Source organism: Aythya ferina, assembly GCF_964211825.1.
Source record: "Aythya ferina genome assembly, chromosome: 9".
Lineage (NCBI taxonomy): Eukaryota > Metazoa > Chordata > Aves > Anseriformes > Anatidae > Aythya > Aythya ferina.
The window spans coordinates 6,560,965-6,579,820 of record NC_140305.1 but is presented as its reverse complement, the minus strand read 5'-3'; positions in this window follow the sequence as shown (position 1 = coordinate 6,579,820).

The following is an 18,856-nucleotide window of genomic DNA, read 5'->3' as shown; positions in this document are numbered from 1 at the left end:
TTTAACAGTACGTATGCCCTGTATGCACATAGGGCTTTATAAATTATTTTTACAGTATAAATTACTATTGTGTGCACATGTGCATAAAAATGATGTGCTAAGTTCAGGCCTCGAAATTCACAGGAGTGCTTTAGTTCTGACATAGAAGGGAAGGGTTGGCACTGCACATGCCTCCCTATCCCGTGTCCCACTGCTACCATTGCCATCATCTAGTGTGTTGCCAGAGGTTAGCAGGAGAGATATTAGGGCCACGGTTCAGCTTTTCAGTCACTCTTCCTTGGGTGCACAAGGTGGTTGACTTGCAGGAGGTGCTACCAGCTGAGACAAATCTCACTCCAAATGATACACAACACCGGATTCAACAGGTTCATTTAGCAAGTCTCGCTGGAAGCATGTCTGTGAAACAGTGTCTGGCTGTAACAGCTTGTGAGGACCCGAACATCGGTAAACTTTCAGTGACTCGGATAGTAAGTTAATAAATCCTAGGATATTAAAACAGAAATAGACTTTTAAAGAGAGAAGTAAGTAGCAAAGTTTCTTACACAGACAAGAAAAGAAGTCCACAAAGATTTTCTAACCAAGACTGGGAAGTCAGATCTACCTTCCTCTTAAGCAGCAGGGAAAGAGGAAACGCATGTCCTTTTAAGCAGAAACCAAGGGCTGGAGTTCGTAGTTGCTTGTGACATGATCACCAAAGAGTTAAGTACCAAAGGCCAGCAGATTTTCCAGGGTGTTTTGCATTCTGCAACGCTCAGACTGAGAGCGGTTGAGCATGCAAACACATCCCATAAACACCCCTTCCTTGCTGCAGAAGGCTGGCTTTCGCCCCAGCGAAAAGCCTCCCGGCTGCCAGCACCACTCTGGGGACTGCTGAGCGCTGCCCCAGCAAGCAGGGCTGCAGCCGGGCCTCGCTGCTGGGGACGGGGCAGGCAACCTGCCACAGCAGCTATTTTTCCCCTTCCGCTATTTTTTCTGATGACAAATAAGCGCAAAGCAGACTGCGAGGCACGTCCAGGCGTGTTGGAGGTCAGGCAGCAGGACACGGTGACGCCGCAGAGCTGCCCCGTGGCACTGAGTCACCGCCTCGGCCACGAGGCAAGGCCGGACAGGGCAGGGGACGCCTCAGGGAGCAAGCAGCCAGCCCTGCTGCGGGGCCGGGGGCAGCATGGTGGGCTACAAACAGCTCTGGGGGGAGGCAAGTGTCCTCAGCCCCCTGTGGCACTGCTCCCATAGGCCTCAGGGCTGGCTCCGCAGCAGTAGGTAGGCCCTTCGAGCTCCCCAGGGAGCCCACACATCTGGCTCGTCGGTCTCTCTTAGCAGCGAGCGAGCCCCGCTAGCTCCTCAAGGACACCGCCGGCTCCTCTGCACCGCATGCTGAACTGATTTAGAGGGCGAGAGAAATGGAGTTTGGCAAGTCCGTGTGTTGGGGTTTTGGCAACGTGACAGGACTTCTTGATGAGATGGACTCGCTTAATGCCCTTCCTCCTTTCCCTCGCCGTTCTCCTCAGCTCAGGCATCTGTAAGCACTTTTCTTTGGATGGTTTGGAAGTGACATTTGGAATAAGTTAGGTTTTAAATAGAGCACAACCTCTGCTGATAATAGAGACAAGCTGCTTGGTCACCTGGGCCTGAGCGGCCAGGTCACGTTAGTCCCGCGTGGAGAAACGCTCAGCTGACAAATTCTAATAGGCAACACAAACATCTGGGACTCGCCAGCCTGGAAATTAACGTACCCACCACTGGCAATCGGTACTCCATCCCCTGCTAACACTGTCATACCAAGTAACCACAGAGAATAAAGCGCACTGCTGAAATACCTTGTGCAAAACGGCTAACTGGAAGAGCACAAAGAAATAGTCTGTATATTTTGCTTGTGGTAAAATGTTTATCATTTTGATTTTGCTTGGCTCTTTTGCTCCTGCTATATATAATCCAAGTGGCACAGTGTATTATTATAATAATAAGCAATTAAGGCACAGAGATAAGCCATTTCCATCTGTTTTGAGTGTCTGTTCAATCTTTGAAACTGCGAATGGACTGAGTGGTGACTGTTAAAAAAACACACAAGAAGCAGAGATCGGTCCTTGCCCAAACTGTGACCAGCACCAAAGCGCCGTGCCCCGATCCCTGTTAAAAGGAGAACCACTGAGCATCCCCAGCAGAGCCCCCGAGGAGCAGCCTGTGCAGCGGGAGCAGAGCCAGCCCGTGGCAGAGGACCCGGCGCTCTACCTCCCCGTCCTTGGCAAAGCAGCACACAGAGGCATCACATCAGAGGTCCACGGCAGCCAGCAAAGTTGGGCTAGTCTACAGCCATCGAGGAGATGGAAAGGCACATTTAATCTTTAATTAAAGAAGAAAAAACAATACAAAACACAACTTCAGTTTTCATTGGTGAAACTGTATTTCACCAAGACCTTTAATACCCCTATTATTAAGAAAAAGAGCAAGAGTTGCAAGTTTGTGAGTTTGGCTTTTCAGTGACCCAACCCAGAAAGATTTTGAAGGTTTTTAACCTTAAAACCATGGCGATGGCTTTTACAAATGCCGTTAGCACCGTCAGCGACAGGCTCAATTTCCAGAAGGATGCCTTGTACTTGCTGCCCCCAAACAGGGCTTTGCCAGTCATGGCAGTGTTAATCACAAAGAGCTCATTAACAGCAGTATGTGCAAATCCATTTGGAATGACCCAACCTCAGAAGACAACGAGACACAACACAAATGCCACCCACTCCTCAGCACACGTCTCTGAGCCACATGGAAAAGCAATGCCATTGCAGGTGAGGAGCCAAGAGGATGCTTCATTGACAGCACTGGGCAAACCTTTTCCATCTAAAACTCCAGTGCCTGATTTATTTATTTTATTTTTTAGGACCTCTGCTCAATGGCAGTTAGATTTATGCACACTGAAGCTCCTAATGTATTTTTGCAAGTGTAATTTACTCCTTCTTCAGTTGACCTACTTCCAGTCAGGCTCAACATTAAAGAAATCCTTCTAAAGGCACTAAATGTTCCATACACTATACACTAAATGCTGATTTGTTTCTGTCTTCAGTCCCCAAAAGCAACAATTAGAAATGGAAATCTCAATAGGATTTTATTTTATCTAATTCCTGATAACGTTATCTGTTTGCAGGGGCTTATAAAACTGCACAACTTCAGTCAATCATGTTGAGATTTATTTATTTTCTCCAAGCCAGGTATCTGCCTGAGGCTCTACTTTTCAAGGAAGTTTTATTGGAAAGATTGCTACCAGAAAGGGGAAGGGAAAAGAAACGCCTTGTTTCTGTTCAACCCCACAGCTGCTTATCTGGATGCAGAGCAGCACCTGGACACCGTGGCAGGGATGCTCTCAGCATACCATGAGTATCTGCGTTAATCTAAGCACGTTGCACACCTCTGCAGAAAGATTCCTGGGAGAAGCACGCACCTCCATCCTTCCTGACCTGCTGCCTATGGGAAAAACACTGCGAGCTCCTGCTGCTGCTGCCGCCTTCTCCAGGAGCTTCCTCCATCCGCAGTGCCATGAGACCTGCAGATGCTCCCCCTCACCAGTCCCCACCAGCAGCAGCATGCTGCCGGCAAGCTGTTAGGTTCTGAGCAGGGATTGCAGCTCTTTTCCACTTTCACTGAAAGATGCTGAAACCTGCAGGCAAGCAGCCCTTTGCAGGGGCTGTGCTCTCTTGCGAGCACAGGGCACAGCTTGCCTGTGTGAGGCTTAGCCCCGCAGGCAGCTGTAGCTCATTTTGACATCCTCCTGTGCTTCGTCCCTGCCCCTCAACTAGTCTGGTGTTTGCTGAAGCCCAAGGAATGACCTGAAAGCTCCAGTGGCACCCAAGGTCACAGTCTGAACAATGTCCCAGAGTCACCTCCGAGCACCGATGTGACTTCTGAGCATGCTTTTATGCTGAGCAATTATTTGAATAAGGAGCTTAAAGGAGCTCTACTATGAGCAGTCTGCTGCCTGCCTGCAAAATCAGCTCCGTGCACATGGTTTAATCCTGGGGACAGCCTGGTATAAGCCTGGGAGTCACCAGTCCCGAAGTGTCAGGACAAGGAGGCTCACAAGGGCGTGAAGCCTTCTGGCAGTGATCCCCTGTTGCAGCCCTTCACCGACTGCTGCTGGTTGGGGATCTGTGAAGGCTGGATGCCTCTTGTACATCTGAATACAGCAGCAGTCAAACCCTTCCTTCTGCACACCGAGGTATTGGGCAGCCAGCAGAGCTGCTGTGCTTAGGGCTGGAGCGGGGCCACCACGCCGGAGTCCTCACCGCGCACCACCAGCCCCAGCAGGCACGAGGGAGCTCCGTTACACCAAGACCTGCTCCTGCACAGAGCGGTGACCCTGGGCAGAGCCACTGCCATCCTGCCCTGGCCCCACTGCTGCCTCCTTCCCCTCTGCACAGCCCCACGCCGGGCTGTCCATGTGCCAACCACAGCACATCCAAAAGGCTGAATGCAAAAGCTCATCCGCAGCAAGCCAGGAGGTTGTGCAACACTCCTGGTACGGTTCTGAACAAAGAATAGGGGGCTTTTGCATTTATGGGGTATTAATATGGGAAAGCAGCTTAACACTGACATGATGACCCAGAAAACATTCTGTTCAGTTCTCCCATCAAACATCATAAAACAATATTTGTAGCACAGTACATTTAATTTCCTACAAAGCCCATAGCACAGCCATAATTCTCAGAGGACATAATCTACATAACTTTTTGCAGCAGAGTTTCTACGTTTGCAACGAGCTACATCCCGAGCACAACAAGCAGGCTGTGAATGATGGGGGGCAAGGGGTTTCACCCCTGTTGCCCAGAAAATACTGCCTGCTCCTGATGGGGCAGTGGATTCACATCATGCCAGCCAGAGACCTTAGATGCTCCCAAGCGCAGCCCCAGCATTCCAGTAGCACGGGGTTTCTACGCTCACTGCCCCAGCAGCAACACATCGACATGCCCCAGACTCCAGGTTGCAGCACAGTGCTGGTGAACTGAAAGCCCGAAGGGGCAAAAAGATGCAGGGGGTTCCCAGGAAGGCAGGGAGAAAAGGGTGGAGTGGTGGCACTGCAGAGCAAAACAGCCCCCTGCTTCCAGCCCCAGGGGGAGATCTAAAAGAATTTGGGCAGCCCAGCACAAGGAAGAGCAACAGATGCACTGTAGCTTTACAGACGTGCATCAGCACTGAATTTTCAAATGCATGTCCCAAGTTCTTCTCAAAATGATGGGAGCTGTGATCCTGCTTGTCCCAGGAGGTGTCCTCCCAGCTTACCCTCAGACAGATGAGAGAAACCTTTCTTACCTGAGAGAAACTGTCCTGCCTGACTTCCAAAAGATTGTTACAGTAAGGTCACATCATCCCACTTTTAACCAAACAATAATTTAAGTGTAAATGCCCCTTTGTGCTTTTAGAAAACATTGGTATAATACACACTGCAATTAAAATATCATAGAAGATTGTCGCCACAGTTGCTATTTAACAAAGCAGAAAAAAAAATATTTAAAAAGAGCGCAATTCAATGTTTAGGCAGGTATTTCATATATAATCTTTCCTCAAAAAGACTCATTTTATATAACGTTAAAATCTCACACAGCAGCTACAGATCCCAAAAGGGAAAGCATGGCAGATAAAGCAGAGGTATTTAAACCTGCATTTTTTGCTGCTGGAAAACAAGCCTACACCATGAATATTCCTCTAATCATCTTCCTTGAGTAATGTGTTTACAAGCAATTGCTTTGAAACCATTGCTCCTGTGAAGTTTTAGGAACCTAATTGATTTGCTCCTCACTGGCAAAGATGTGAAAGCTGGAATATTGACAGGAACATCAAGAGAGCTGCAGTGCATTAGCATGAAATTCACATCAAATGAAAGGAGAAAAGAGGGAAAAAAAAAATCTGATCCGAAGTTTCAATGCTCTCAGTAAAAACCAAGACAGGCAAAGCACTGCTCGCAGCGTGACGCAGCATTGGCTGCAAAGGGGATGGGCTATTTTATCAACTGTCTATCATAGCAGACAGGGCAATCTGGCTCGTTATTGCTGCTAGATTATGTGTGTGTGAGGAGAGGGGTGAGGAACGGCATCAGAGATCATTGCAGTTGGTTTTATGCCAGATCCCTGGGAAATCCTCTGCAGACGCCTGGGGCTGTCAGGGCACCTGGACAGTGCCGCACGGTGACAGCTCCGGGGTGTGCGTGGCCAACAGGGTCAGACAGGCTCTCAGCAGCATCTCCACTGCGAGATGGAGAATTCAAAAGATTCCAGCATTTATCCCACATTGCTGCAGTGATCCAGGATTATGGGTGCAAGCAAGAAGAGGGCTGAACTCTCCTGAAATCTAGCATCTCACGCCAACATGTGTGAAACAAAGGCATACTGGGCTGCCTCCTCCTCTGCACAGCCCAAATAAAGTGTGATGAAGTCTTCAGAGATGGGTGCTGGAGAATAAGCATATATGGTTTTTATATATTTAGCTTGCTTCCCCTGCCCCTGTGGAGGAAAACGGCAGAAGATGCAAACCAAAGCCCTGATGGACATGTCCACCGGGCCAAGAGCATGGTCAGGAAGGTGTCTCGGCTCAGGAGTGGATCCCCTAGTCAGAAGAGGCAGGAAAGGGTCCCCAGTGTGATGATTCAGCCCCAGGCACCTCTGCCCCAAACAGTCCGCTTGGTTGGGCTCTGACACATCAAACTGCACGAGCGCTGAAGGCCCTGAAGCAGCCCAACAGACAGGCTTCTGCTTCCCAGCCATCCCTGGCTCCACACTGAGGTATGCAGAGATTTCATACTGAAGTGGCTACTCCAGCTTCCCTGAAGATAAGCCCAAAATAGATTTCAGGGCACTTGTTTCAATAACATACAGGCCTGTCCCACGATGGGATGTCCTGTGCATGGAGCTGGCTGATCTGACGGGGAGCATGTGGCCGGAGGAGCCGCTCCTGAAGCCATGGGATGCGGTGGCTCATCCTGGCTGCCCTGCAGCTTGCTAATGGGAACAAGGCCAGGATAAGGCTGCTGCAGAGCAAGGGCACTCAGAGATGTGGCCATCAGCAGCTACGAACACCACCATGGGACCAAGCAACCCACAGAGCACAGGGAGCTTCCTCCCCACATTGCAGTGAGCGTGGGGGGTGCAGGCTGGAACCATGCGCTGCCTCCATCCCCACAGCTTTTGGGGATGAGGTTCACGTTAGGATGCAGCACGGTGGCCCTGTGGAAAGCCACAGGCCTGCTAGCAGAGAAGCAACCAGCAGGCAGGGCACCGGGGCTGGGATGCTGCAGGGACACGAGCTGGCTCCAGCCCCATCCCTGCGCCCCCACAGCACAGAGCTCATGGTCTGGGGAGGGAGCGGGGCTGGCCCGGCTGCTGGGAGAGCTGCCAGCAGCCCTCAGCCCTCCAGGGAAGAGAGGACAAGGGCTGAGTGCTCATTATCAGCACTAGAAAGATACCACGGGATGAGAGCAGAATAACAAAAACTCCAAGACATGATTTATGAGGATTAAAAAAAAAAAAAAACAACACACAACACAACTTAGTATTAGTTTCCAGTGGTATTTAAGTTTTAGAGGCCAGCCAACACTTCTTTTTTTAAAAACAAAACAAAAAAATCTGTTTCACTGAAATACTCTTTTCTGCAGGGACTTTTCTCTGTTGTGCTTAGTCTGTAGTATAACAATAAACAGGCATCTTCGCCTTCAGGGACTGCAGACGCTGCCAAAGCAGGCAACGTTTTAAACCTCCAGTAACCTTTAACTAATTGCAGAAGTCAGGCAGGACAGCGGAGAAAGGAGCAGTGCTGGTGCTAGGAGAGGCAGGGAGTGCTCGCAAGGAAGGGTGACACAGCACGGGCTTTCAGGGATGCCGGTGCCAGCTGGCTTAGGGAGAACCTTTACATCACCGTAAAGCCCAGAAACTGCTTTTGGGAAGCCAACCAGCTCCCTCTGCACATGCAGTTAGAGAATTAGGGATCGAAGCCCACGAGCAAAGGGGCAGCGATCCCCTCACCTCCCCTGCGTGCAGCAGGCCCATCGCCAGGCACAGGCGCACGCTTCTGCTCCAACACGGGGGCTGGTGCTCACCAGGAACCTGCCTGAGACAGAGGGGAGGCCAGGCCCAGCACTGCCAACGTGCGGGGAAGCATGAAAACCATGCCAAGAAGGCAGCGAATGACTTTTTCTAAGCAGCTCTAAGCGGTTCTCACCCTGCCCGGACAGCAGACGTTAACGCTGGACGTGTTCACAAAGCTGCTGATCTTTGCTCACGGCTTTTCACCGACAAAGAGCAATGATAACAGGGCTGATGTGAGGTTACTGGGAGAACGGGTCCAGAACAACTGCAGGCAGATTCTGAGTAGGTCAGAAAGCACCGTCCAGCTCCAGCTCCTGCTCGCGGGATCGAAAGCCTGTGAGCAGACTAATCCAACCAGGGCCGCTAGTGCAGCACCTCTGACAGAGCCTGGGAGCTGGTGGTGGTCACCACTCAAGGCTGCAATGCCAGGAGGAGACCTGGGCTCCCTTCAGGGGCGAGGCAGCAGCACCTGGCTCAGACCACACCACAGATCCTGACCCACTCCGCGTCTTCCCAAAGACTTCAGCAATGTGTGACCCGGGCCCTTCAGCCTGGCCTGCATCCTAAGGAGTCTCAGGCAGTTTATTTTAAGCAGAGTCAATTTTTAGTGTTACTGTTTATGAGCCAAGAGGGTTTAATTTGAAATCCTACGTTGTGGGGTTTTTTAAATTAAATTAAGAGCACCCTCCCCCAGGCCTGGTCCATAAAGCCGTCCCTGGAGATGCTCAGCTGAGAGGATATGGAACTCCTCACAGTGCCATCTGCCTCTCTGCGAGAGGTGATCAATCATCCTGAAACGCCGAACACCCACAGTGCCATGATCTGCTGCAGCATTCCAGTCAACCAGTTTTAAACAACGAAAAGGGAGGACATGCTGTCCCCTCACAGTCCAGACCCAGCTCCCATGCCATGCCGGGCTATAAAACACCAATGTTACCTCACTTTTAGAGTTGGTGCCAAAGGCAAAGATCCTTCTTTTTAAGGGAAGACACAGAGATCAGAATGGAGAGCTGTGTGTGGCAGCAGCCCGTACATTGCCCTGCCACGGAGTGATGGAGCACGTGCACATCCAACACGTGGACCTGAGGAGGGAAAGCACTCCCCAGACCTGCTGTGGAAACCAAACAGATATGATGGATCCATTTCCCTCAGAAGTCGGGCCAGACCTACAAGACAGCTTTATCCAGCCCTGAGGAAAACAGAACAACCAACAGGCCCACTACATTGAGACTATTTTTTCACTCGTGCTGTCTGCAAGCACCAGTATTGTGCAATACAAGTGCTCCGTCTGTCTCAAATCACCACCTGTGAACACATGTGGCCCTTGATGCTGTCAAGGCTGGCTTTCCCTTGCCTGGCATGCAGCTGGCACAGCTCTGGGGACATCGGGTCCCCACTGCCCAGTACAGCCCAGCATGTCCCAGAGGCACCATGTGGCCTTTTGGGGACAGGGTGGTACAGGAAGACCAAGGGAAGTAAAAGAGCCTGCCAAGCAAGCAACAACCTGCTTTTTAAATCCTGCTGGCATCACTGTCAGCAACAGCACATTGCTTCTGTGGTGTGGATTTAGGATGCACTGGTGCAAGCCATCAGTGCTGGTACTGTTATATGAAATAGCGGGGAAAAAAGGTACAAAGCTTTACTATAATTTCTGTTCTTCACAGATGAGTAGGCAGTCTATTAAGAGAGTTGAATTGAATGTAGGATTTCTTATAATAACCTTGGATGAGACATGCTGTCATCACTGGCTTGGAACAAGGCCCCCTCAGAAAGCTGCTCTTTGTCCAGGTTGGCAACAAATTGTTTGTTTTCTTAGACAAGAACATCGGGTAGTCCACAAGGCTGTGATTCACCCTCTACCGTGAAGATCTCCACCCCAGGTTTCTCTAACAGACAGCTATTTATCCACCTGCTAAGCCTTTTCTTAGCTTACCTGGAGCATCCAGCTGCTTTGTGCCAGTCTTCATCTATACGAAGGAACACATGGGACAGTTGAGGGCTTTGCTCAGCACTTCACAGTTTGAGCTCCTGGATGCAGCTCTCAAGGTCCAGAAATGAGATGTAGCCATGGAGGTGTCAATTCTGGAAAACACACAGAGGGTCAAAAAAGCACATGCATACCATCCCCAAAATTGTCTCTATCAGAGATTAATAGAAAAAGAAGTAATCTAAGGTGACATTTCATGTGTATTTATGACATTTAAGAGCTAAAGGACCCCTTAGACAGATGATGATGACCAAGACCTTGCAGAGGCTACAGAAAAGCCTTCCATTGACTTTTCTGAGTGTTGTTACAGTAGGAAGGTGCAAGTGTGGTGGGCAGGAGGGGAGGTAGACTGAAATGGAAATATTTAAGGATTTTATAGAGAAGTATGCAAATTAGGGGAATTATTAGAAGAGAAATTTATGCATTGAATTTTTGCACTGAATAACCCGGGTTTTCATTGTGCATGCCCATGAAGCACCTATGCACTGGACAATTGTCAAAGGGACACCGAGCCACGCTGTCACTTCAAAAAGGCCACAGTAAGCACCATGGGATAAGCGAAAACAGAATAAACCTGACAGATGCCCTACATTTATGGATTAAAAGAAAAATTTCCCTGACAGGCTCTGAGCTACAAGCCAATTTCACTGTGCTGCTGTATGCTGACTAGGAGGCAACTGAGGCATGAAATGCAACGTCTGTCCCAGTTCTAACCCTTTTCAGTCTCAATCCAACTAAAGGTTTCTCAGTTCTGCCTGCTAGGAAGATCAGACTGTAACAGAGATGAGTCCCAGTGTCAGTACAGGTCCTTCTTCAGAGCCTCTTCCAGGCAGATTAGACACCCAACACCTAACCAACATTGCTGAGGGGAAAAAAAAAAAGATTTTTGGAAGCACCTACTTGTGTGATAACTGTACCCCTGTGACAACTGATGGTCACCGGGAGCCAAAGACAACGATCATCCCTGTGCCTCTCTCCCACTGACTCCACTCTTCTCTAACAGAATTGGGAAGGAAAGACCACAAGACCCGCTGCCTCGATGAACTTCACCTGCAGGCCCATGGAGGGGGAGACTGCTTTCATGACAAAAAGGGATTTCTTGAGTTAACAAAGTCACATCAGGATAGGTGAATAAAATGAGACAAGACTGCCCTGCATACAAGAGCTCTCACCCTGCCACTCGCATTACCTGCCTTCTGGATATCTCCTGCTTGGCTCGTGCAATGCATGCAGAATGAAAAACAGTATGTTTTGAAACATCCAGACTTCTTTTGCATCATATTGTCTTCCCACACGCCTCCAATGCCCCTGTAGGCCTGTCATCTGGCTGAATGGAGGTGTTCAGACTGACGAGTAAAAGACACGGTAAATCATTATTAAATCAAAAATATAGTTACAACATGTGCTTTGAGAAAGAGCACAAAGGGCTAATATTTGATATTAAAGCAGCACATAAAATCATTGGCTAATGTCTGTAATACAGCCTCCTCTGTCATGCCCATTGAGATTTCTATGGAGAAGAGAGGGAGAAAAACATATCCAAGATGTAATGAAAGTTGCGTGAGCTTAGCTTTTCACGAGCCTTTTGAAACTTGTCCTTCACCATTCCCAGGTTTCGCTTCAGTGTCATTCACAGCATCTGATTTTCACAGATGTCTACACTGACGCATTTTCAAAGCCCAGAAGTGAACAGTACTGAAAACACAGTGAGAGCTGTTTGAGAACTGCTTTCCAATATTTATACGAACCATCTCAGAGGTTTGCAAACATCTCAAGTCCTGACCCGGAGCCCCTGTGTCCCAAAGAGGCCCTCCATCACACCAGAAAGCTTTGGGTTTGGCCCTGAGCACAGGAAAAGCCTGAACTTGTGAAACCGAGGTTAACAGGATTTGACTAAACATCTGGTCATCGTCAGAGTCAAGAGAAGCGCTCCGAGATGGGCGTTTATGATATTGGCCCCGAACAATTGCTATTTCTTACGAAATGGAGAACTTAAAAAGTTTGTTGCGTTCAAGGCTGTTTATTGGCTTTGGTTATTGTTTCCATCAGTTTCCTTTTCCAACACCCAGCTTGCAAAAGCAGCTCTTGCCCCCCCAGCAGACAGAAACCTCCCCAGGCACCCACTGCACGGGCAGTGGCAGCCGCACTGCCCTGTGATGGGACGGGAATGTCCCACCATGCATCCATCCTGCACTTTGCTGCCACTGCCACAGAGCATTCAAGGCAGGATCCCCAGGAAATGGATAATTTTTTAATCCCGGTTACAACAATAATGCCTGCAGGGTGTGCAGTTGTAAAGAAAAGTTGGGTCGACATTTGCAAGTTTGACCCTGCTTGGCAATGGTGGCTCCTCAGCACCTTCAGAAAGGCAGCCACTCTCGTCAGAGATGCCTTCTTTTAGGCAGCCAAGCTTAAAAAATGTTGGCCAAAAATGTGTGAATTAGTCAGTTTATCTGTGAGTAATAGGAAGGGAGGTATAGTGGCCCAGACTACAACCCCGTCACACAGGCTGTAAGCTCCATAGAAAATGTTAACAGCATTACTCATCCTGCAATGCCGCCGTCCACTGTGGAAATACCCTTCTCTGGGGGATGGTGTCCGTCTGTCTCATGTCCATACAGCATCCAGTTCATACACACTTGGGCACTTTGATACACCCCCCCCCCCCCCGACAAGTTGGGAATGGGGGTTATACTGATGCTTTGTCACCACACAGAGGTGATCTCCAGGTCTTTGGAGAGACGAAGAGGACTTTTTGTGAAACTACAAGGAGTAACCTCCCCTGAAACCCAGCTGTTCTTGCTCGTTAAGTGATGCTGCCAACGAGCAGTCCATCCATGCAGCACAATGCCCTCTTGTGATCTCCAGGTGAACTCAGCTGATGCCAACATGGCGCCAGCGCAGAGCTCCACAAGATGGCAGCCAGGCTGGGTCTGCACAGCCATGGAGACCAGCCAGACCCGTTCACATTGCCACCAGGTGCAGGCCCCACTCCCTTCTGCAGACCACAAGAGCCAACCATAACCAGGTCTTTCAAAGAGATGCTCGGGCTTACCTGCATCCTCAAGTAGCCATGTTGTGAACACCAGGGTTCTTCACAAGCTTTGTGTTCAGCTTTGAGGTATGCAGAGCAGAAATACTTGGACGTGCGCTTTTCTGAATGAAAGTCAGAGCTCCACATTGTCTCTCTGCATTCAAATACTTAGGTTAATAAATCAAAAGAAGCTCTCAGAAGATTTGTGTTCAAAAAGGATTAAACACACTGATTTTTTTTTGACAGAAATAGTGGGCCAGATACAGGCTTTGATCCCTCTTTTGCCAAACTCACAGAAAACATCTGTGCAGTTCAGCAAAACCACTTAGCAAATCAGATCAGGAGAATCCTGACTGTGTCCATGGATTCCTGAGAATCTTTGTTCAGATGGAAAAGGAGCAGTTTAATATCCTAGTCTTACAAACTTGGGAATATGCATTGATTTCTTTAGGGGCTTTTATGCCTCTATATTAACATTTCACAGATTGCTTTGTTTAAAAAGGCACGAGACAAAGAATTAGGAGCATTTCCACAACAGTGTACAAAGTTCACCATTGTCCGTCGGTTAGATTCAATACACAAATACAATAAAAATGAAATTGTGCTGACAAGCTCATCTTTTATTCAACAACACTCTAAGAATAACACAGTAGGGACAACAAATTCAGCAGGGACGACAAAAATCACAAGTTTGTGCCTGTCCAGGACTAGACAATAAATTGTGGAGCACTTCCCACACCGGGCCTGCAGTGGTGCCTCTCAGTAGTGGAGCAGGCAGCAGGGCTGTCCCTCCTCTCTAGGGCCAGCTAGGCAGGCAGACGTTGTGGATCCAGGCTATCACTGAAAACTCCTAATTCAAGTGGTTATTTGTACAACCCTCAGCCCCCTGGGAGCAGCAGTACTCTGGGCCCACCTCTCCTTTGGTGCTGCAATGACACAGGCTAAGTAATTTTGAAACTGCATGAGGTACTCCCATGTTTTAACTGGAACGCTATCATAACTTTTCATTTCTTGGCTACTCCTACTCAGTCAGGAGCATTTCTTACAGCACTGGGCCATCTTCCAGGCATAACATCTACCACAGGCACCGAACATGTCCTAGTTTTTCTCAGAATACAGCCCAGAGCAAAATGACTACAATACAGCAAGTGCAAGAGAGAACTAGCAGCGAGGAGGTCAAATAGTAATTAAAACCAAACCGAAAGAAAGCAAACCAGAACTGCCTAATCTATGACCCCGAGAGAAAATTACTGCAAACAACAAACAAACTCAGTCACAACAAGGCTTCTCATAGAACCAGCAGTGCAACACGACTCCACAGGGCAGCGGGGAGGACCCCAGTGCTCCCAACACCCAGCGCTGCTGGATCCCCCCCGTGTCTTCTCCCAGGGGCAGGCAGGAGCCCAGGACCCCGCATGCACACCAAGAACAGTGCCCACAGAGAGATGTGGGACTTCCTCAGCGCCAGAGCCTCTGAAGAAAGAGGGGAGCTTCGTGCAGTTTTACGACTTCTGAAAGGCAGCATCAACAATCATTAGTTGACTTACCACTAGACACAATCGTGGTGAAGATGTTTTAGGATCTACCTCCCTGAAATCCAAATTACTGTACAGTATGCGACAGTAGCAAGCACTTTGCAGCTAGAGAAGGGGTCAGAACTCCTATATCATGCTGTTTGAACTTATTTCCAAGCACATGCAGTACTCCTACCAAAGCAGAGCTATCCACACCCCAGATCTTCCACCGGGCTGTAGTAATACCTACAGAGGAAGGGAAAAGATGGAAATAGTTCCATTAACACATGTAAATATGTGCAATATAGAGATAAAAATACTTGTGGGTTGTTTCTGACCCCACCAATCACATCCCTCGGAGGTACACTGTTGTCTGGCAGCAGCCAGATCCATCAAGCACCCTAACTACAGCGTGTCTGGACTCCAGCTCCACTTCAGGTGGAAGAAAGAATCTTCCAAGCAAGAAGAAAGACTTTCAGGGCCATCCAAAAGCCCCTTACCCAACCAACACCAAAACTTCCTTTCTGCCCATCACCAGCCAGGCTCTGGAGGGTCATTCTCAGCCCCAGCCTTGCTGACTACAGGCAACTTCATCTCCTCACCACCTCTGAGAGGACCTACAAGGACTGAAGCAGAGTGATGATACAGCATAACAAAACAGACCATCAGGCCCAAATATGTAATATCACTGCTGTTTGCTTGTGTCACATATCTGCGTTCATCCTCTTCCTAATCGCTCTCACGCTTCTTTCCAAACAATAACACGGATGGGTTTTTAAGTGTTAAGATGTAGGGTTCAGGCCTCTGGATGCCTGTTCAGGTGCAAAATCCTGGCATGCTCCCGAATTTACGTTAAGACAGCTCATTACCACTGAACAATAGACAGTGAGTTGGCTATTGTTCAAAGAAATCACTTATCAAGTCCATGCCCAATAAAACAAACTGTTAGTGTAGTTACTAAATGTATGAAGGGAAGATTAAGGGAGAATGATGCTGTTGCAGTTAATGCCTAAGATTAAGAGATGAGATCTGCTATTTGTTAAAGGGATTCGCCATGTGATGTTGGATGAGCTGTATAAAATGTCTTTATTTTCATCTCTCTCTGAGTACAAGAGGAACAATACTATTTCCTGCTTGGTGGAGAATTTTGATCACTTCATCCCTTATGCTCATGATGTCCACCACCAAAATGTCTATGAAGCATGAGATGACAGAAAAAATAAAACCCACTTAAGTGACCACACCTGGCCAACTGAATTTTTAATCTCAAATGAATCTACTTTCATCCAAATTCCCCGGCACCATATCCCAGGTACTGCTCTGCAACACCTCCAGCGCTGGTGCCCCTGCTCTGCACAGCGAGCCTGCCCCCCTGGGGGCTTCCCTGCTGGGAGGTGACAGGGCCACTCTGCTGACTCAGAGGACATCGCATCCAGGACTCTCTTTCCCCCCTCCCTTTCTAGAGAAATTACAGCACTGCCTCCTACACGCTTGACGAAAGGATGCAGCGTGGAGCCACGCTGCTTCAGAGTGCAGAGCTGTGCTCAGCTCTGACATGTCACAGCTGGGGCTGCTACCCACCACCGTGAGAAATGGCTTTCCGTCATTAAAAAAAACAACACTAACAATTGCTTCAGGCTTGGCAAAACCCTGGAGGAAATTTTCAAGGAGGCCTGTTTCTCCCACACATCCTCTGCATTAGCAGGATGACGATGATGATTATTATTTTTACAATTTAATATTACAGACAAATGGCTTTTAGAATAAAATGTGTGACCGCCAAAGCTTTTAAAAACTGGCCAAGTTGTTGTAGATTTTAGAAGTGGCTGCTGCATACCCACATCAGCTCCTTTCCCACTACCATCCACAACTCCACAAAGTAAAAACACATGCCTGGAGCACTAATGATAATAGACGGATAGGCTGAGGTTGCCAAAGTGCATTTCTCTGTGTCAGTCAAGCAAGACAGAAAACAAAGGAGAAACATATAGAGCAAGCACTATCAAATAATTATCCTTCAAACAGTAAAAGCCCATCAACTTAAAACCACAATGAGTTTACTTGCACTCACATTCCACCAAGCACAGCAACAGAGAAGCAGACAAGAACCCCAGAGGCCCACGGGCTCCATGCACCACAGCTGCCATGGGCGGCCCCTGCTTCCACCTTCACCCACCACTCAGAGGCCCAAGATCGCTGCGGTGGGTGCAGAGGGAGCAGAAGGGATGCAAAATCTGCAGAAAGCCTTGGTTTGCAATACTCTGCAAGTGTTTGTTATCAGTTCGGTTTCCTTCACACACAACTGAAAGCCAGGCTTTGATGATGGCGTGATGCTTGTGATTGCTCCTGCCATGAAGCACACAGAACAGAGAAAACAAAAGAAGTGGTCAGATCTCAAAGTTGCACTTGGAATCTGGAATTGAACCTGGAAAAATCCCATCTCTCTTTGTTTTTGCACAGTTTTGTGCTATCCAAGCACAGCAAACCTCACAGGCACGTTGCCACGCGGAGCAGCCATGGCTCCAGGACATGGCTCCAAACATCCTGTCCTCCTCCCATGGGGCAGCCAGGCTTCCAGCGTGCTCGTCCCGCACCACGCGAGTCGCTGGGAGGGGATGGACGTGAGCCACATGCTTCCAGATGCCTTGAGACACACTCCCATGAGGCACGTCCTCATGGATCAAGCAGCCAGATAACTGGTGCAAGTGCAATCTGCAAGATGGAGAAAAGTGTTTCACCGGTCCTTCTCCTTTCCCCCTTCTTTATTTCTTTTGGCTAAACGCACGAGGTTTTCGTTGGGTCAGGGCTTTCTGCATTGTTTATGAGCTTGAGTAGCCCAGCCTGGCCAGGGCTGCCTGCAAATTGCAGATGAAGTTATCTCTGGAGATGTTCATTGCCTGGAGAGGCGGAGGGTGCCTCCTTGCTTGCACCATCCTTGCCAGCATGGTGCAAGGCGGGAGGTGCTGCTCAGCGATGTGCCACGTGGAGCACGGGAGAGCGAGGCCTCGGTGCTGCTGAAGGCAGGCCAGAGCAGCGCCCTGGCACAGCAAGACATGAAATGCTGGGGAAACATTCGGGCTGTCATCACTTTCAACTTGCAAACACAACAGTGGTTGTTACCAGACTGGAACAATGGAACTGAAAGAAAAAAGTCTCTGCTAAGACAATTGCTGAAACAAACAAACAAACAAAAGCTACAAGAAGTAAAAGTTTTGCTCTTCCTCAGTATAAAAAACTTGGCTTCCTGGGCCACATCTTGCCTCAAACCTTTCCAACACCTTGTGCCATGTGCCACAGGGCAAGGTAGCTCAGCAGCTCCAGAGAGCTGGAGTTGAAGGTGGCCAAAATTTAAAGTTTGTGAGAAATTTAAACCTCTTGAAATCTGCTTTCACTCTGATTTACAACAAAACTAACATTTGAAAAATTTCTCGTGACACAGAACAATTTTTCCATTAAAAAAAAAAAGAAAAAAAAAGAAGTATCTGGTAAGCATCAGCACGAGGCATTCCCGCAATCAGCTATCCCTTTCACAAAGCCCAGTAGTTCTGAATTAAATCAAGATGAAAAAACAGCAAAATCATCAGGGAAGTCCTGCCCCCTCCCCACCCTGTCCCCAGTCTCCCAGCTCACACAGACAGCCCCAAACCCTCGCTGACCCAGCCCAACCTGGAGCTGTGGACTCAGGGGAGCTGGGCTGGGAGCCCCGGGCCCTCCTCAGCACGAGGCTATCGGCCCAGGGGGTGAAGCCAGCAGGGCCTTCAGAGGAGCCTGGGTGTTGGCTTTCAGCATCTCACCCACCGTGGCGGTTCTGGTGGAGCCAGCAGCAGTTTGGTTATCTCCCAGGCACTTGGCTCCCCTCTGGGATGCAGCTGCTTTGAAGCACTGACTGGCAGGAGGACACGGGCCAACACAAGCATCGCCGTACCCGGTGCGTTGGGAAGCTAGATACCGGCACAGTGAAACGCTGGGCTCAGGCTGCAGCACAAGGTTTCATAATGCTAGTTCACGTCACCCCTCACCCATCCCAGAGACCACTACGGGTTTTCCCTGCGGTCGAGTTTGAAGGAAGCAGCTCTTCGTGCCGTTCCTAATACGTGCGGTCACTCTTCCAACGTGTTTCAGTCTAACATGACTAGCAAATACGAGAGGGAGAGAAGCATGACCAAAATCTGCTTGTTCCTATCCACTGCCAGGCTGAAAACAAAACTTCCAGCTGCTGGGACAGCCAAACCACGTTCACTCCCTTTGTACCAGCTTCCCAGTA